The 16,486-nt window shown below is 40.1% G+C and overlaps 1 long non-coding RNA gene across 1 annotated transcript in view; it reads left to right on the top strand.

Annotated features, from left to right (window-relative positions):
• The window catches only part of LOC122696999, a 33,200-nt gene extending 17,815 nt beyond the window's left edge, over positions 1-15,385 (top strand). Inside the window, exons 2-3 of the long non-coding RNA XR_006341979.1 lie at positions 3,882-3,931; positions 15,317-15,385. This is a non-coding gene — a long non-coding RNA (uncharacterized LOC122696999). The remainder of the gene's footprint in view (positions 1-3,881; positions 3,932-15,316) is intronic.
• The last annotated feature ends 1,101 nt before the right edge of the window (positions 15,386-16,486 follow it).

Below are 16,486 nucleotides of genomic sequence, written 5' to 3'. Positions count from 1 at the left end.
TGTGTGTGGTGTTAGGGTATGGGGTGTGTGTGGTGTTAGGGTATGGGGTGTGTGTGTGGTGTTTGGGTATAGGTGTGTGTGTGGTGTTAGAGTATAGGTGTGTGTGTGGTGTTAGGGTATGGGGGTTGTGTGGTGTTATGGTATGGGGGGGTGTGTGGTGTTAGGGTATGGGTGTGTGTGTGGTGTGTGGGTATGTGGGGTGTGTAGTGTTAGGGTATGGGGTGTGTGTGTGGTGTTAGAGTTAGGTGTGTGTGTGCTGTTAGGGTATGGGGGTTGTGTGCTGTTAGGGTATGGGGTGTGTCTGTGGTGTTAGGGTATGGGGTGTGTGTGTGGTGTTAGGGTATAGGTGTGTGTGTGGTGTTAGGGTATGGGGTGTGTGTGTGTGGTGTTAGGGTACAGATGTGTGTGTGGTGTTAGGGTATGTGGGGGTGTGTGGTGTTAGGGCATAGGTGTGTGTGTGGTGTTAGGGTATGGGGTGTGTGTGTGTGGTGTTAGGGTATAGGTGTGTGTGTGGTGTTAGGGTATGGGGGGGTGTGTGGTGTTAGGGTTTGGGGGGGTGTGTCTTGTTAGGGTATAGGTGTGTGTGTGGTGTTAGGGTATATGTGTGTGTGTGTGGTGTTAGGGTATAGGTGTGTGTGTGTGGTGTTAGGGTATAGGTGTGTGTGTGGTGTTAGGGTATGGGGTGTGTGTGTGGTGTTAGGGTATAGGTGTGTGTGTGGTGTTAGGGTATAGGTGTGTGTGTGGTGTTAGGGTATGGGGTGTGTGTGTGGTGTTAGGGTATAAGTGTGTGTGTGGTGTTAGGGTATGGGGTGTGTGTGTGGTGTTAGGGTATGGGGTGTGTGTGTGGTGTTAGGTTATAGGTGTGTGTGTGGTGTTAGGATATGGGGTTGTGTGGTGTTAGGGTATAGGTGTGTGTGTGTTGTGTTAGGGTATGGGGTGTGTGTGTGTGATGTTAGTGTATGAGGTGCATGTGCGGTGTTAGGGTATATGTGTGTGTGTGTGGTGTAGGGTATGAGGTGTGTGTGTGTGGTGTTAGGGTATAGGTGTGTTTGTGGTGTTAGGGTATAGGGGTGTGTGTGTGGTGTTAGGGTATAGGGGGGTGTGTGTGGTGTTAGGGTATAGGTGTGTGTATGGTGTTAGGGTATGGGGTGTGTGTGTGTGATGTTAGTGTATGAGGTGTGTGGTGTTAGGTATAGGGGTGTGTGTGTGGTGTTAGGGTATAGGTGTGTGTGTGGTGTTAGGGTATGAGGGGTGTGTGTGGTGTTAGGGTATGGGGTGTGTGTGTGGTGTTAGGGTATGGGGGGTGTGTGTGTGGTGTTATGGTATAGGTGTGTGTGTGGTGTTCGGGTATAGGTGTGTGTGTGGTGTTAGGGTATAGGTGTGTGTGTGGTGTTAGGGTATGGCTTCAAGAACCCAGCACACTGTGGGCAGCTGTGCCTTAGTCTTTACTTCTTGCTTGTGCAGAGCCCGGAGGTCTCCCAGCAGTGAGTGAGATTAGGTTCGTCTCGGACCTTTCCTAGGCGTGCACACAGCCCTGCACATACAGGTGACCTTCTGGATATCCAAGAATATGTTGAAACTTTTCAAATATTCCTATAGATATCTTACTCCAAAGTTTTTCCTTTTAAGGTTTTGGTCAGCTTCTTCTTTCCCCTCCCCAGTTGTTATCACCTAAAGCACCTATGATGTTACACAGTTGCCACTGGTTATTTTCAATTAATGCTCCAGGGAAAAGGGTATTCACAGTGAATGAGCTCTGAGTCAGTTGAAATAAACACAAGCCCTACTAGTGGTGGTTTACAGGGAACTGCTAGGCAAGTCAAATAATGATGGTTATTTGGGGATGGAGCCTTTGAGAAGCTCCAAGCCTGTATCAGCCCTTTCAGTGGCTGCTAGGCTGCTAGTCTTCACGTTGTTGTTCAGTCGCTAAGTCATGTCCAACTCTTTGCCACCCCATGGACTGCAGCATGCCAGGCTTCCCTGTCCTCCAAACTCCCAGAGCTTACCCAAATTCGTCTCCACTGAATTGGTGATACTATCCAACCATCTCATCCTCTGCCTCCCCCTTCTTTTGCCTTCAGCCTTTCCCAGCATCAGGGTCTTTTCCAACGAGTTGGCTCTCCCTATCAGGTGGCCAAAGTATTGAAGCTTCAGCGTCAGTCCTTCCAATGAATATTCAGGGTTGATTTCCTTTAGGATTGACTAGGTTGCTCTCCCTGCAGTCCAAGGGACTCTCAAGAGTCTTCTCCAGCACCACAATTCAAAAGCTTCAATCCTTAACTACCGATATTTCATGATATGAGTGTACCACAGTTTATTTAACCATTTTCTCATTGAAGGATGTCTGAGTTGTTTCTAATTTGGGGAAAACTGAACATCCACCTTCAAGAGAATGAAGCTAGACCACTATCTTACACCATACACAAAAATTAACTCAGAATAAAGACTTGAGACTCCTAGAAGAAAACATAGGCAGTAAGTTCTTTGACATCAGTCTTGGCAATGATTTTTTGGATTTGACACCAAAAGTAAAAGTAAGTTTGATATATATGTCAAACTAAAGAAACTCCTACACAACAAAGGAAACTATCAACAAAATGAAAAGGCAGACTATCTAATGGGAGAAAATATTTGCAAAGCATAGATCTGACAAGGGCTTAATATCCAAAATATATAAAGAACTCAACTCAATAGCAAAAGATAAAACAATCCAGTTTTTAAATGGGCAGAGGATCTGAATGAACATTTTCCCAAAGAAGACATACAAATAGCCAACTGGTACATGAGAAGCTACTCAACATCACTGTCAGGGGACTGCAAATCAAAAGTACAATGAAATATCACTTCACACCTTTTAGAATGGTTATTATTAAAAAAAAATCAAGAAGTAACAGGCATTGGTGAGGAGATGGAGAAAAGGGAATCTTCCTAGCCGTGGGAATGTAAACTGGTACAGCCACTATGGAAAACAGCTTGGAGGTTTGTCAAAATCAAAACTAGAACTACCAAATGATCCAGCAATTCCACCTCTGGGTATTTATTCAAAGGAAATGAAAACGCTTGAAAAGATATTTGCATCCCTATGTTAATTGCAGAATTATTTGCAGTAGCCAAGAGATGGAAACATCTAAGTGTCTGCTGTTGGATGAATGGATAAAGATGTGTTGTATAAGTCAACTGTATATATATGAATATTATTCAGCTATAAAAAAGAAGGAAATCCTGCCATTTGTGACTACGTGGATGAACTTTGAAGGCATTATACTACGTGAAATAAGCCAGACAGAAAGACAAGTATTGTATCAATTATATTTGGAATCGCAAACAAACTCATAGAGACAGAGAGTAGATTGATGGTTGCCAGAGATGGGGTTTAGGGTAGACAAAATGAGTTAAGGGAGTCAAAAGGTACAAACTTCCAGTTACAAGTAGGTCCTAGGACTGTAATGTCCAACATGTGGAGTGTAGTTAATAATACTGTATTGTATTTTAAGAGAGAACTTCTTACCGCAGGGCTTCCTTGGTGGTCCTGTGCCTAAGACTCCACATTCCCAATGCAGGGGGCCCAGGTTCAATTTCTGGTCCCTCCCACATGCCGTGACTAAGAGTCCTAAGAGTCAAATGCTGTAACTAAAGATCCTGCATGCTGCAACTACGACCCAGTACAACCAAATAAATACTTTTTTTAAAGTTCTCACTACAAGAAAAAAAAATTTTTTTGTAACCATGTATGGTAATGAATGTTAATTGGACTTATTTGGTGATCATTTTGCAGTATATACAGATAATGAACCAATTGTGCACCTGAAACTAATGTTATATGTCAACTATATCTCAATTTTTTTTTTTTTTTTAAGAAAAGCATTTTCTTTGTGTTACAGGACTAAGCCAATGGCACAGAGTTATCCATGAAATCAGGTAGAAGGTACAGGTAAGCAATGAGTGGTACATAGATAAGTCTTCCTGAATAGTATAAAAATCTTAGAACTCTTTTACTCCAACCAACTCCTTTTGATTACATACTGTAATTTTCTAGTATTTTAGACCTGTTCTTTTGAATTTAATTTTTGTGGCTAAGTAACAAGTTCATGGTGAACTTCCCTGGTGGTTCAGCGGTAAAGAATCTAACTGCCAGTGCAGGAGACGTGGCTTTGATTCCTGGGTTGGGAAGATCCCCTGGAGGAGGAAATGGCAACCCACTCTGGTGTTCTTCCCTGGGAAATCCCATGGACAAAGGAGCTTGGCATGCTACAGTCCATGGGGTCACAAAGGGTTGGATATGGCTTAGCAACTAAACAGCAAACTGCCCATAAAGGTGACATTTGGGTTGTTTCAGGCTTATTGCAAGCAGTTCTGCTAAGAATAGCTTTATGCACATACTGTTTTGTACACATGGAAGTATATCTGTGGGATAAACCACCCAAAGTAGAATTCCTGTGTCAAAGGCTATATGCATTTGGAAATGAGATAGCTCTCCATAAGGACTCTGCCAGTTGACACTCATATAAACCATGTGTGAGAGGGCCTGTTTTCCCACAGCTTCATCAATAGAACCTTTTAGCAAGCTTTTAGATTTTTGCCGCTCTGATAGGTGAAAAAACAATATTTTGATGTAGTTTTAACTTGAATTTCTGTTATTATGAGAGAGCTTGAGCATTCTTTCATATGTTTAAAGCCATCAACCTGGTAATTGACAAGAGTATGAATGTATTAGTTTGTGCATACATTTGTTAAAAATGGCAGAACTGTGCACTTTAAATCTGTGCATTCACTGTGTATAAATTATACTTCTGGTGCCATTTAAAAAATTTATTTATTTATTTGGCTGCATCGGGTCTTACTTGCGGCACATGGGATCTTCATTGTGGTGCGCGGGCTTAGTTGCCCTTTGCCATGTGGGATCTTAGTTCCCTGACCAGGGATCTAAACTGTGTACCCTGCATTGCGCGGTGGTTTCTTAACCAGTGGACCACCAGGGAAGTCCATCTAGGACCATTTAAAAAAAAAAAAGATTTTTCTTTCTCTATTTAATGAGTTTGTCAAAAATAATTTGACCATATAAGGTGTGGATCTACTCCTTGACTCTATTACATTGATCTATTTGTGCTTTTGCCAGTGTTACACTGTCTTGATTTTCTTTGCTTTATTATAAGCTTTGAAGGCATGTAGAATAATATCTCCAAATTTACTTTCCTCTTCTAAGGTTATTTTGAGTATTTATATCCTTTGCAGTTCCACATAAATTTTAGAATCAGCTTCTCAATTTCCATAATAAAGTTATGGAGATTTTGATTGGGATTTCATTGAGTCTCTATATCAATTTAGGGGGAATAGCTTAAACAATATGAGTCTTACAATCCATTAATAGACTATTTTTTCCATGAATGTGTGTCTTTAATTTAACCCAGAAATGTTTTATAGATTCCAGTGCAAAGGTTTTATGCATTTTTATTAAATTACCCTAAAGTATTTTCTGTGTTTTAGATAATCGTATAGATGATCTTTTGCGGGCTATTCTTGTTTGTTTTTCCATAACTTTGGGGATGAAATTGGTCATAAGAAGAAGGGAGGGTGTGGAGAAAAGGGAACCCTCTTGCATTGTTGGTGGGAATGTAAATTGATACAACCTCTATGGAAGATAGTATTGAGATTCCTTTAAAAACTAGGCGTAAAACTACCACATGACCCAGAAATCCCACTATTAGGCATATATCCTGAAGAAACCAGAACCGAAAAACATACATGTACCCCATGGTTCATTGCAGCACTATTTACAGTAGCTAGGACACGGAAGCAGCCTAGATGTCCATTGACAGATGGATAAAGAAGCCATAGTACATATATAAAATGGAATATTACCCAGCCATAAAGAGGAATACATTTGAGTCAGTTCTAATGAGGTGGATGAACATAGAGCCTATTATACAGAGTGAAGTAAAGTCAGAAAGAGAAAAACAAATACCATATACTAACACATATATATGGGCTCTAGAAAGACAGTACTAATGAACCTGTTTGCAGAGCAGCAGTGGAGACACAGACGTAAAGAACAGACTTACAGGCATGGTGGCTGGGGAGGAAGGAGAGGGTAGGACAAATAGAGAAAGTACCGTGGAAACATATACACCACCATACATAAAATAGATAGTCAATGGGAATTTGTATGACTCGGGGAACTCAAACAGGAGCTCTGTAACAACCTAGAGGGACGGGATGAGGTGGAAGGTAGGAGGGAGATTCAAGACGGAGGGGACATACATATACCTATGGCTGATTCTTGTTGATGAATGGCAGCAACCAACACAATATTGTAAAGCAATTATCCTCCAATTAAAAATATTTTTTTAAATAAATCATTTGATATTTTTAAAGGGAAAATCAAAACCTTTTTGATATTGTCTTTAAAACTCAATATTCAAAAAACTAAGATCATGGCATCCAGTCCCATCACTTCATGACAAATAGCTGGGGAAACAATGAAAACAGTGACAGACTTTATTTTCTTGGGCTCCAAAGATCACTGCAGATGGTGATTGCAGCCATGAAATTAAAAGACACTTGCTCCTTGGAAGAAAAGCTATGACAAACCTAGACACCATATTAAAAAGTAGAGACATTACCTTACCAGCAAGGTCCATATAGTCAAAGCTATGGATTTTCCAGTAGTCATGTATATATGGATGTGAAAGTTGGGCCGTAAAGAAAGCTGAGCGCCAAAGAATTGATGCTTTTGAACTGTGGTGTTGGAGAAGACCCTTGAGAGTCCCTTGGACTTCAAGGAGATCAAACCAGTCAATCCTAAAGGAAATCAGTTCTGAATATTCATTGGAAGGACTGAGGCTGAAGCTGAAACTCCAATACTTTGGCCACCTGATGTGAAGAGTTGACTCATTGGAAAAGACCCTGATGCTGGGAAAGATTGGGGGCAGGAGGAGAAGGGGACAACAGAGGATGAGATGGTTGGATGGCATCACTGACTCAATGGACATGGGTTTGGGTGGACTCCGGGAGTTGCTGATGGACAGGGAGGCCTGGTGTGCTGCAGTCCATGGGGTTGCAAAGAGTCGGTACAACTCAGCAACTGAACTGAACTTATTCAGTAATAAGGTCTATTTTCTGAAGTCTTTTGTGTGCTTATGTGCTTCAGTGTTTTCACTCCACTCCCCACCCCACCCCATCCTCATGCTTGCTAGGTCTTACCCATTTCTGTTAGTGTTATTCCTGAATATTTTTAATTTTTGTTGAGGTAGTGAGTGAGGCCTTTCCTTTCAGTGTATTTTCTGATTATTATTTGCATATGTGAAAATTACTTATGTTCTACTTTACTGGATTTTATTATTATTGATAGTAGTTTTCAGTTGATTATCTTGCATTTTCCATGTGTATAGTCACATCATGTGCAAAGAGTAATATTACCCCCTCCTTTCCAATTTCTGTACTCTGAACTCTTTTCAGTCTTCGCCCATTGTGTTGGTAGTATCTCTTGTATAATATTAATAACAGTCTTAGTAGTAGACAGACTTTTCCTAATTTCAATGAAAATGCTCCTGCTGTTTCCTCATTAAGCATTATATTTGTTTGGGGGATATAAAGAAGAATCTATCCCTATTTTTTAGAGGATTTTAAAATCAAGGATGGTTTGTTGAACATTATCAAAGCTTTCTTAGTATCTGTGAAAATTATATCCTTATATTGAACTATCTTTGTATGTTTAAAATAATCTTACTCGATCATAACGTGTTGTCTTTAATGTATTCCTAGTTTTTGTTTTTGATATATGTTACTTAGTGTACTTAGGCAGTATTTGTATGATCCCTTTCTCTTGAAGGTAGACATATATTTCATATACTATATATGAAATATAATAGAGTGTATCACTCCCATGACTATGTTTATGTTATGTGGCAAAGACTAAGAGATTTTGTTGATGTAATTAAGTCCCTAATCTGTTGACTTTTGAGTTGATGAAAGGGAGATTACTTTGGATAAGCCTTACCTGATCAGGAAAAGGCTTTAAAAGAGAGTTTAGGGCTTTCTCTGAAGTCAGAGCTTTCCTGCTGCCTTTGAAGATGTCAACTGCCTTGAGTTTTTAGCCACAAAGAAATGATTTCTACCAACAACCATGTGAGCTTGAAAAAGAATGTGATCCCCAGATGAGAGTGCAGCCTGACTTGATTGTTGCAGCACCTTGATTGTTGCCTTGTGAGACTGTGAAGACCCAGCTAAGCTGTGTTCAGACTCCTAAGCAATGGAAACTATGAGATAATAACTGTATATTGTTTTAAGTTGCTGTATTTGTGGTAATTTATCTCATAGCAGTTGACAACTAACACTCAGTATTTTTGCATAAATACTCAGAAGTAAGAGTGCTCTGTAATTTCCTTTCTCATCAGATTTTGGTATTAATGTTATACCTACTTTATAGAAATAACTTGGAAGTTTCCTTCATTTTCAATCTCTTGAAATAGCTTCAAAAAGCAGTGGGAATTAAGCATTAGACTTCTTAAAGGCTTGATAGCACTTCCTTGTGAAACCTGGGACTGATTTTTTTTTTAATAGAGGTGTTCTTTAAAAACTATCATATTTTTATTTTCTTCTTATTTGATTTATTTTGATAAATTATATAATTCCTCACAAGTGATATATTTCATATAGGTTTTCAAAATTGCTTACATAGGGTTAAACAAAAAAACTTTTCTTTTTTTTTTTGGCCAAGCAGCTTGTCCCTTGTGGCTCAGCTGGTGAAAAATCCGCCTGCAATGCGGGAGACCTGAGTTCATTCCCTGGGTTGGGAAGATCCCTTGGAGAAGGGAAAGGCTACCCAACCCAGTATTCTGGCCTGGAGAATTCCATGGACTGTATAGTCCATAGGATTGCAAAGATTCAGACACGACTGAGTGACTTTCACTAATCACTGCAGATGGTGACAGCTGCCATGAAATTAAAAGACACTTGCTCCTTGGAAGAAAAGTTATGACCAACCTAGACAGCATATTAAAAAGCAGAGACATTACTTTGCCAACAAAGGTCCATCTAGTCAGAGCTATGGTTTTTCCAGTAGTCATGTATGGATGTGAGAGTTGGACTATAAAGAAAGCTGAGTGCCGAAGAATTGATGCTTTTGAACTGTGGTGTTGGAGAAGACTCTTGAGAGTCCCTTGGACTGCAAGGAGATCCAACCAGTCCATCCTAAAGGAAATCAGTCCTGAATATTCATTGAAAGAACTGATGCTGAAGCTGAAACTCCAATAGTTTGGCCACCTGATGCGAAGAACTGACTCATTTGAAAAGACCCTGATGCTGGGAAAGATTGAAGGCAGGAGGAGAAGGGGACAACAGAGGATGAGACGGTTGGATGGCATCACCGACTCAATGGACATGAATTTGAGTCAACTCCAGGAGTTGGTGATGGACAGGGAGGCCTGGCGTGCTGCAGTCCATGGGGTCGCAAAGAGTCGGACATGACTGAGCAACTGAACTGAACTGAACTGTGGGATCTTAGTTCCCTGACCAGGGATTGAACCTGGTCCCTCGGCAGTGAAAGCATGGAGTCCTAACCACTGGACTGCCAGGGAATTCCCAACAAAGTAATTTTTAAGTGATTCTCTATAAACTTTTTTTTGTTTCCATGGTTATTTCTTATTTTTGTGTATTTGCGCTTTCTTGCATCTTTTCTTCCTTAAGTTAGGACGTTTTCCTACACACTCACCTTTTCTGTTTTGGTTCTTTTTGTTTTCTAACTTATTAATTTCAGCTTTTCCTTTTTATTTTTAATATTCCTTCTCCTGCTTTTGTGCCATCTCTTCTTTGATTTCTTGCATTTCTGCTATGAAGACTTTCTTAACTGAAGTAATTGAGTGGTTTTTTGTTGTTGTTTATAGTTAACTTTTGGTTAGATTTTTAAAATTTGTTTCTTGTCTGGTTCTTCATCTTTTAACTTTTGCTCTTTCTTTCCACCTTTTTTCTTATCATATCTTTGTAATAATAATGTGCCAGTTCCTTTTTTTTATGGCTCTTTATTCAATAAATGAGTTGGATTTTTCTGGCCCAGCAGTTTGTAAGAGATTTGTTCTGTGAGTGTATTGTGTGGGCATTTTCTGAGATCTGCCACCTCTAGGTCATTTCTCTTTTCTCCCTTTATCTTTCGTGTACTTCTATCCACACAAGCTTCTGACCAATTGCCTTCTGCCTGGTGGTTTCCAGCGCTCTCATCTCTTGTGGTGTATAAAGGATGTAGGTTGCTCACTTCAGGATGAGCCCATTACCCACAGGAAATGTAGTTTTACTAATATTTTCTGAGATCTGTCACCTCTGGCCTCTTTCTGTTCACTTAATCCCCATGGTATCTACTTGATCCTGGTGTGGCTTCTGTGATGCCTCTGGCAGCAGTTAGGCATTTTTGACTTATCCAGATATCTGTCACTCAGCTTTCCTGAAAACGGAGTTAACGGGTTCTTAAGCCTCCATATATCTTACAGTTTTTGAAAGATATCTTAAAGAAGAGAGAAATTGCTTTCACCAACCCCTCTTTACCACAAGCCTTGACCTTTTATTAACTCTACATACTAAATATTTTCATTATCACTGTACAAAATGTTTGCTCAGATTTGCCTACATTTTTTTTTTTTTTAAGCCTTCCACTCTTTCTTGCATCTCAGACCTTCTCATTGGGATCTTTTTCCCTCTGCTGTAACTATATACTTTAGAAATTCCTTCAGAGAAGGCTAGTTGGGTTTTGTTTATCTGAAAATATCTTTAGCTCATGGTTTTTCTTGGAAGATAATTTTATGGTTATCAGGTCAGGCTGAGAGCTATTTTCTCTTGGCACTTTGGGCACTATGCCAATAGTCTAGAATTTACTGTTGCTGTTGAAAAGTCTGCTATTAGTCAGACTGTTGTTCCTTTGTAAGTCATCTGCCTGTTCTCTTGAGTTGCTTTTGAAGCCTACTCGTTGTCTTTGATGTTCTGAGTTCTACTATATTGTGCTTAGATGTGGTTCTTTTTTTATTTATCTTGCTTGGTATACATTCTACATTCTCTATCAGAGGATTCAAGTCTGAAAAACTCTCATTAATTGCTTTTCCAAACATTGCTTCTCTCCAGTCTCTTCTTCTGTGACTGATTAAATTACATTAGACCGTCTTGTCCTATCCCCCATATCCTTTTAAGCCCTCTTTTGGAGCTTTTCAGCTTCTTATCTCTCTGTGTTCCAGTTTGGGTCTTGTTTTTCACTCATAGTATGATGGCATTTTTATTTCTTTAAGCATTTCATGTATTTAAAAAGACTGTGTCAAGTGCAAGATGCCAGACACAAAGTGTCCAAGTCCATATTAATGACATTCTGTAAAAGGCAAAAGCATAGGATCAAAATTCAGATCAGTGGTTGCCAAGGACTGGGAGTTAGGGGAGCAAATTGACTTCAAAGGGGCATGAGGGAACTTTGGAGGTAAAAGGAATATTTTATGTCTTAATTGTGGTGGTGGTTATATGACTGTACTCCTGTCAAAATTCATTGAACTGTACACCTTAAAAGGGTGAATTTCAGTGTAGTAAATTATATCTCAATAAACCTGGTTTTTAAAAATTGTATAATTAACCACAACTTACTTGCCAAATGTCAATAATGGAAGTGGAGAAGAGGAAGGAAAAAATTCATTAAAATGTATAAATGCATACACAGCAATGAAAGAAATATGGCTAGAGGTGATGTCTTTATTTCCTGTAACAGCTTATGAGGGTGCAGTTGGCGTGTATGACTTTCGCCTTCCGTAATTTATGCCACATTTGCTTTGCCCTCACAGAGGCACTCAGTGATTTGGGGTTTCATATCAAATTTACCTTCACAAGGCATCTAGCCCTTGATATTCTGTTCTTTGTGGGTGTGGTGGTCTTAACATTAGCTTTTCCCACTTGATTAGGTAGTATAAGTCCTGCTCTAGAATGACAGATCGGAGTTAAGATTCTCTCATGCCCAACTTTGAAGCTATAACTTTTTTACTTTGATTGTCAAGATTCTTCAGGATCAGTTCCCCTAGCTAACACAGTGACCCCCTTTTTCACCTCATTGTTTGTGGCGTAAAAGCCCCAAATGACCAACATTGGAAACATTTTTTTCCCCTTATAAGGGGTTGGAGAAGACTCCTGAGAGTCCCTTGGACTGCAAGAAGGTCCAACCAGTCCATCCTAAAGGAGACCAATCCTGAGTATTCATTGGAAGGACTGATGTTGAAGCTGAGACTCCAATACTTTGGCCACCTGATGCAAAGAACTTACTCATTTGAAAAGACCCTGATGCTGGGAAAGATTGAAGGTGGGAGGAGAGGGAGATGACAGAGGATGAGACAGTTGGATGGCATCACCGACTCAATGGACATGAGTTTGAGTAGGCTCTGGGAATTGGTGATGGACAGGGAGGCCTGGCGTGCTGCAGTCCATGGGGTCGCAAAGAGTCGGACACGACTGAACAACTGAACTGAACTGAGTAGTATAAGCTCTTGTATCCCCAGGCCCAAGTCAGCAGAGTCCCAAGTCACAGAGATAAGGAGCAATTATTTGGTAGGTCATTTCACTTAATATTGAGAGGCTATCCCACTTCCACCTCATAGTTTCCATACCTGCAATTAGAAGAAGCAATGTGTACTGATATGTTGCTTTATGATTTCAAACATATAGTACATCCTTCAGGCCAGCACCCCAGCCTCATGAGGTGTTGTCTCAGTTGGAGACTCACCTAGATCCTCAATAGGCCGCTCGGCTGTGCTGTACGGCAAGCTGCTGGTCTAGGCGTGGAGAGAGCATGAGATGCCACTGCATACCCGTTAGGAAGGCCACTGTCAGAAAATTAGAAAGCAACAAGTGTTGGTAAGGATGTGAAGAAAATGGAACCCTTTTGCACTGTTGGTGGCAATGTAAAATGGTGTAGCCTCTGTGGAAAACATTTTGGTAATTTCTCAAAAAATAAATTACCATATGAGTCAGCAATTCCACATCTGGGTATGTACTCAAAATAATTGAAAAGAGGATCCCAAACTGATACTTGTGCACCCATATAAGCATAGCAGTATTGTTTACAATAGCCAAACCATGGAAGCAACCCAAGTGTCCATCGGTAGACGAACAGATACAAAAACGTGGTATACACATGTTATTCAGACTTGAATTCCGCAATATGGTATAACCTGGAAGAACCTTGAGGATGTTATGGTGAGTGAAAAAAAGCCAGTCCCAAAAAGATGGATATATGATTCCCCTTACATGAAGTACTTAGGATAATCAGAATCATAGGGAAATGGACAGTTACCATTTAGTATGTATCTTACCACAATTAAAAAATAACCTAAGGGACTTCCCTGGTGGTCCAGTGGTTGAGAATCCACCTTCCAAATGCAGGGTTGCTGGTTTGATACCTGGTTTGGGGAATTAAGATCCCCCATCCATGGGGCAACTAAGCCCACACGTTGCAACTACAAGCCCATGTACCACCTCCATAGACCCAAAGCAGTCAGATAAATATATATTTTATGAAAACTGGGGGAAAAAAGGAGCAACAGAAAAAAATATCAGTATTAATCCCACACAGAATTATTATAATGAATCTTACGTGGCCTTACGTGGCACAATAGTACAGCCAGTGCTTTCTGAGATTTGAGCAAATGGTTGAGGGAAATGCCAACTAATAATATAGATGAGGAATGTTTACCAGAACACCTGATTAGCCGATAATGAAGCAAAACAAACAAAAGAAGCAAAAATTAAAGGTATAGCGAGTGTGTTGCCTTCAGTGACCTGGCTGCTGAGCAGGTGTGAGAACTAGTCCATCACATCCTGCTCACTGTTGCTTGTAACTGAAATCAGTCACTTTGATTCCTATAGAGCTCAGTCGGTAAAGCATCTGCCCGCAATACGGGAGACTTGGGTTCAGTTCCTGGGTTGGGAAGTTCCTCTGGACAAGGAAATGGCAACCTACTCTCGTATTCTTGCCTGGAGAATCCCATGAACAGAGGAGTCTGGCAGGCTACAGTTCACGGGATCGCAAAAGTCAGACACCACTTAGCGCTATCTTCTTTCTTCTTTAGTTAATACTGGGGCTCTGGGTCTTTGTTTTCCTCATTCTTCCGGGGACTGAAGTCAAGCATGTTTAGACCCTGCTTCTCTTTGAAGGTTTCGAGCAGGCTCTGTCTCCATCTGAAGCAGCCTTTCTTCACAGCTGTAACCACACACCACACCACCACCCCTGTTACTCTTCCTGCAGCACATTTTGTCCTCTGTTTTACTTTCGTGTGTCACTTTGGGTTTTTATACCTGAGACCTCTCGCTTGCACTCTGTTGTGGGTTAAAATGTGTTCCCCAAAATGAGACAGTGAAGTCCTAACCCCTGATACCTGTGACCATGACCTTATTTGGAAGAAGGTCTTTGCAGATGTAATTAGTGAGATGAGGGCACGCTGGAATAAGGTGGACCCTAAATCCACTGGTGTCCTTATAAAGAAGATGGAAATTTGGAAATATATACACACAAAGGGAAGATGGGCACATGAAGACAGAAGTAGAAGCTGGAGTCATGTAGCTATAAGCCAAGGAATGGCAAGGATTGCCGGTAACCACTAGAAGCTAGAAAGAGTGTGGGAAGGAGTCTTCTGCTCCCTAAATTCTTCAGAGGGAGCATGGCTCTGCTAACATCTTGATTTCAGACTTCTGGCCTCCAGGAATCATGAGAAAATGAGTCTGTTAAAACTATAAAGTCACCCGGTTTGTGGAAGTTTCTTACCACACCCCTAGGTAACTAATAACACACTCTGCCTAAGCTTAAGTCAGACAGAAATTATGTGAATGATTTAGTAGTTTATCTTTGTGAAAGCATACTTAATCAGAAACAGCAGTCAGTTATAAAAATTACCTAACAACAACAACAAAAAATTACCTAACAAGTCCATCAAACATATTTCTTACTGTTACTGTTTTCAAATGAAATAAAATATTGAAAACATGATTGTTAGCACCTTTAGAAACTTAAATTACTCAATTACAAAAGGAGAAGGCAAATAGGAAGAAATTAATTTGTTTTTCATTTCCGATATAAGAGATTTTGTCAGTTTAAATTCTGTAACTGAAATTTTTTCTTACATTTTTCCTTAGTAAGTCTGCGAAGAAAATCAATAAAGAAGGCTGTTAATTAACAAGTGAGCATTGGATATGAATTTAGATCAAACAGACTGGAATTACAAAGTTTAGGAAGTGTTTGCTCTTTTATGTCCCGAGATTGGTTCTGGAAACTAGCGAATGCTGCCTCCTTATCTTTTGCTTTCTTTCCTTTTAGACCTCTGGCAGTGTTTTGAGGATTAAAGAATGGAGTGATGTTGTCCAAAAGTCAGAGAACACGGCTCTGAGATCACAGACACTAGAAAACTGAAAAAGTAATTGGTTTTTACTGACTCAGGGAGATGATTGCCCAAGAGGGAAGAAAACTAGTATCTGAGAAATAAAGTGTTCAGAAATAGGGCTGCTGAAATAGGGAAAACTAGAAAATAGCCCAGGGACTTCCCTGGTGGCCCCGTGGTTGAGACTTCACCTTCCAGCTCAGGGGTCTGGGCTTGATTCCTGGTCAGGGAGCTCAGATCCCACATGCCTCGTGGCCAAAAAACCAAAACATAAAGCAGAAGCAATATTGTAATGAATTCAATGAAGACAAAAGAAAATAGTCCAGAAACGTCTAGGATGCAGTCAGAAGAGGGTTGTACTGTGAAGAAGAATGAAAAAGGCAAGTATTTCAAGTCAGATGAGTATATAATACAGGAGAGAATCTAGGTGATCTTGGATTTGGTGATGAGTTTTTAGGTATAACACGAAAAGCAGGGTCATGAAAGCATAGATACGTAAGTTGAACTTTGTTAAAACTGAAAACTTACACTCTGCAAAAGACACTGTTGGGAGAATGAAAAGATAAGTCACAGACTGGGAGAAAATATTTGCAAAGCATGTATCTGGTAGAAGACATGTATCCAAAATATATAAAGAATGCTTAACAGCAAGAAAACAAACAATTTTTTTGTTTGTTTGTTTGTTTGTACTACATGGCTTGCCAGATCTTGGTTCCTGATCAGGGATTGAACCTGGGCGTTCGGCAGTGAAAGCACAGAGTCCTAACCACTGGACCACCAGAGAATTCCCCAAACAACCTAATCTTTTAAACAGGAAGAAAATCTGAATAGACACTTTGCCAAAGAAGATAGCCAGATGGAAAGTAAGCACATGAAAAGATGATCTACATAGTATGTCTTTAGGGAATTACAAATTAAAACAACAGTGTGATACCACTACACAGCTATTGGATTGGCTAAAATCTGAAATATTGACAGCTCTAAAGGCGGATAAGGATGTGAAGCAACAGGAACTCAGTCTTGACTAGTGGAAATGCAGAATGATGCAGCCACTTCGGAAAACAATTTGAAAGTTTCTTATGAGGTTGAACAAAGGCTTACCATGCAAT

This window comes from Cervus elaphus, chromosome 7, assembly GCF_910594005.1.
Source record: "Cervus elaphus chromosome 7, mCerEla1.1, whole genome shotgun sequence".
NCBI lineage: Eukaryota > Metazoa > Chordata > Mammalia > Artiodactyla > Cervidae > Cervus > Cervus elaphus.
This window is presented reverse-complemented; position numbering and strand designations above follow the sequence as displayed.